Source organism: Bidens hawaiensis, unplaced genomic scaffold (assembly GCF_021521415.1).
Source record: "Bidens hawaiensis isolate Kalapana, Puna unplaced genomic scaffold, B.hawaiensis_p1.1 tig00010780_1, whole genome shotgun sequence".
Taxonomy (NCBI): domain Eukaryota; kingdom Viridiplantae; phylum Streptophyta; class Magnoliopsida; order Asterales; family Asteraceae; genus Bidens; species Bidens hawaiensis.
In genome coordinates this window covers 421,103-425,283 of record NW_027491828.1, presented here as the reverse complement: position 1 = coordinate 425,283, position 4,181 = coordinate 421,103, and the positions used below count along the sequence as shown (strand labels likewise).

The 4,181-nt window shown below is 31.0% G+C and overlaps 1 pseudogene; it reads left to right on the top strand.

The window, feature by feature from the left end:
* The first annotated feature begins 1,272 nt into the window (after window positions 1–1,272).
* LOC143536304 (uncharacterized) lies at window positions 1,273–2,861 on the top strand (annotated as a pseudogene).
* Window positions 2,862–4,181: the final 1,320 nt, after the last annotated feature.

Below are 4,181 nucleotides of genomic sequence, written 5' to 3'. Positions count from 1 at the left end.
AGTTTTGGGCTCAACATATCTAAAATGATTAAGATTGATACCTATTTTATAAAAAAATTACATACATATATATATATTAAAAAATTTTGGCTCCCCAGAATCACGGGCCTCGGCCAATTGTCCGATTCACACTACACTACTACTCTTGAGCCATGATGTAGCTTTTTTCTGATTGATAAACGCTCCGTTTGCGCCATTTTATAATCTACAACTTTAAAATTTATTAAAACTTGTCGTGCGGGTATAAATCCTTGTGTAAAAATAAAAGAAAAAATAGTTTGTCAACCTTAAATTGATATATTCGAGGGATTCAAGTGGTGGGGGCGAAATTATGTGCACTTACCATATCTTATGCGGTTGGGTTTGGTAGGGGTGACCACCCTTTTGATCCCTTCTAAATTTGCTTACCATGGTCATGGGCTCATGGCTTCGTTGCTTAAAATCTATGCCTTTTTTGGAATCACCTCCAATATTTGAGTACGCTTTCTTGAAGTTAGATGTCAACCGTCCATACTGATTTTGACACTTCATACCTGACTCACCGAAACGAGATGTCAACCGCCCATACTAATTTTGACGCTCCATACCTAACTCACCTAGAAACACCATCAAATTAGAGGATACCCGCTTATACAGGAGAACCCTTATTGAGTCAGGTTTCGAATTTAAGACCTTAAGATCACAATCCTTAACTATCACTCACATATATACCATTGCCCATTGGACTAGAAGGCCATCTATATATGTTAATCAGATTTAACCATATTTTAGAGTTTAGATTTGAGAATAATCGTTCTGAGAGCATTCTCTGCCCATTCCCTATATTTGTGTGAGAAGGTTTTGTAAATTATATGGTATGGTTATGAGTGGTTGTGAGTAGAGGAGAAAGAAAATGTTATATGGGAAAGTTAAATTTGGGGGTTTACTGTTCATACCGTATAATATTTTAATATTTTTTAAAAGTGGTTGTGAGTGAAAGAAAGAGAAAATATAATGATAAAGGTATAAAAGTTATTATTTAATTAAACAGGAGAGAGAATATACAGTGAGTTTTAGTGTAATATTATGATATATATGGATATATGGTAGGGAATGGGCTGGGAATGCTTTGATCATTTAAATATATAAACTTTGTCATTGTTATTTTGAAATTTTATTTCATGGAAACATGAGCAAGCATGCACATAAGTGATATATACGTGAGGGTTGAGTTAACATGAATATACACGTGAGGGTTGGCTATAAAAGGGTCATCCCAGGTTGAGTACGTTATTCCTAAATTAAGTGAAAACAAGCATGTGATTCGTATACAAAACAAAATAATGAGACAGAGTTCTAATACGAGTCTTGTGTTAAGGAAAGGTTCATGGACTGTCGAAGAAGATATGCTTCTCAAGAACTGTATTGAGAAATTTGGCGAAGGCAAATGGCACCTTGTTCCTCTAAGAGCAGGTAAAACATATCCATTTTTGAAATGTTTTTCTTCTTGTTTTCTGGGTATATATATTTGGTGAAGAGGAGCTAATATTTTATATGATTTATAGGCTTAAACCGATGTAGAAAGAGTTGTAGGTTGCGATGGTTGAATTATTTAAGGCCATCTATAAAAAGAGGTGAGAAATTGACCTCATGCTTAGGCTTCACAAGCTTCTAGGAAACAGGCGAGTAAATAGTAAATTTAAACCTCTAAAAGCAGCATGACTACGAGATTTTGGGTGACTCAAACGAATACTAAAAAATGGGCACTTATGAAAATAAAACAATTATCAAACGATAGTTGTGAATTTGTGATAACAATAAACAAAACAAAGTTAGAGAAAAAAATAACAAAACTACCCGGCGATGGAGGCCCTCCACACCTCCGTGCTAGCCAGGTTTAAAAGCCATATTGTAGTTGATTTCACACATCGTTTTGGATTACTATGTGGTTTCGGATTCATCTATGTATTTCTTTGCATATATTTTTTTAAGTTCTTGTACTTTTATGGAGTTCACTACCAATGCAAGGTAACTCGACAAGTTTGCTTGAGTGGCAAGTGAATTAAGCAAGTTCGCTAGTGTGGAAAGTGAACTCCATAGAGTTTGGTGAAGTACTATAAACAACATGTTGACTTTGGTTAAAAACTTTATAGAGTTCACATGCCATCCAAGTGAAGTTGCCAGGTTCACTCGTATGTACACTTGTGAACTCCAACGATTTATCAGAACTTGCATGAGCTCATTTGCAAGAATATCAACTCCTTTAAAGTACAATAACTTAATAAAATGTCTAATACTAAAGATGAATACGAGTAAACAAAGAGATGATATTTATAATGTGTGACATTAATGCGGATTTTAATTTTAGATGGTCATTGATTGCGGGGAGAATACCAGGAAGAACTGCTAATGATGTGAAAAACTACTTTAACAAACATCTTAGATCCCGTCCCAAACAACAAAAGGAACAAATTAAAGATGGTGAACCGTCACAACATACTAAGGTCACAACTATTAAACCTCAACCATGTACCGTTTCCAAAGGTTTAAATTTGTACCCACACAGTACAACTCATGACACCCATAACTCGATAACGTCATCAAATATTTATATTGATGGTATCGTCAATGTCTTTGATGTCTCCTCAGATGTAGTCTCGTCACCCCACTATCCATTGACAAGATTAACGAATAACGGGTATGGGTAATTGAACGAGTTATTTGACGACCCGGAGAAGAACAATGATAACAAACTTGGTAGCTCTTTCGATGGGTTTTTAGTAGAAGGGGAGAGGTTAGATGTTGTCAAGCAAGTAGATGGCCAAAACTATGTGTTTGATTTACCTATAGATGAAGTAGTCATGTTGGACCTTCTTTATTAGTAACAACGTAATTCTTATCACTAAACTTTTTAATCTATACTATATAATAAATAAAACTTCTTAATGTCACATGGCATCACATAATTTAGCTTCTTATAAAATTTTCCCACCTCTCCCTCTCTTATTAAATACATTTACTTTTTTATTAATAGTTTTATATTTCACTCTTTTTTTCCTTCTTAATCAATTATTTTCTCTTTTTAATAATTATTTTTTAATTTATAAATTTAATACAAACATAAATATATTATTTAGTTTTATATAAATATGTTGTATTAGTTATTAATATTAAGCTTTTGTAAGTAACAAGTTTTACATTGATTTAGATAAAATAATTAATTTCAAATAAAGAAATTTTAACATTATGTTTGTTTTGCAACTAAGATTACTAAAAGCTAAAGTCAATCACTATAGATAGTTTGATTTTTTTTGAGACAACCTGTTTTAACGCATGGTAAGTGATATGTTTCATTATATAAAGTTGAAATAAAAAAACATAACGAAACAACTAATTTTGATATGTAGATTAAAATTACAAATATTGTACACAAAATAATATTTAGAGATTTATGAATTTTCAACGACCTTTTATTTTCGTGTTGTGTAATATGTAATTTATTCTACCATATATTATATGATCTTTATATCATTTGAACATATTATATTGTGTTATTATCTAAACAAATTTATTTGTTCTAACTCGTGTTCTACACGGGTCTTAATGCTATATGTCATTACACATGAGTGATCCTTAAAAAATTTTCATATTTCTCTCATGTTAATATATATTTCTTTTTCTTATTAATAGTTTTATATTTTATTCTTTTTTTTCTTTTCAGTCTATTATTATTGAGTGAACTGTGGTTTTCGTCCCTATGGGTTGTCGAAATCTGTGGTTTTAGTCTAGTAGTTTCCCCTCATCTCTCTCATATTAACTATGTTGCTTACAAAATTTTTCCCCATCTCTCTCACATTAACTACATTTCTCTTTTTAATATTTCATTTTTAATTTTTAATAATCCCATCCTAATTTACAAGAATTAATACCATCATAAATATGTTAATTTGTTTAATATAAAAGTATTGCATTAGTTATTAATATTAGATTTTTTTAAGTAACCAATACGAAACGGGTGTGTTTATTTAACCGATTAAAATATTAAACATTGCTTATGTCAAAATAGTTTAAGATTAGAATGAGTTTTGGCACACAAGTTGATTTAAAAAACTTGTCATTTACAACTAAGTTTTGATAAAGAAAATAACAAAGAAATAATTTATGATTTATTAATTTTCTAACAATTTTTTATTTGCAAATTG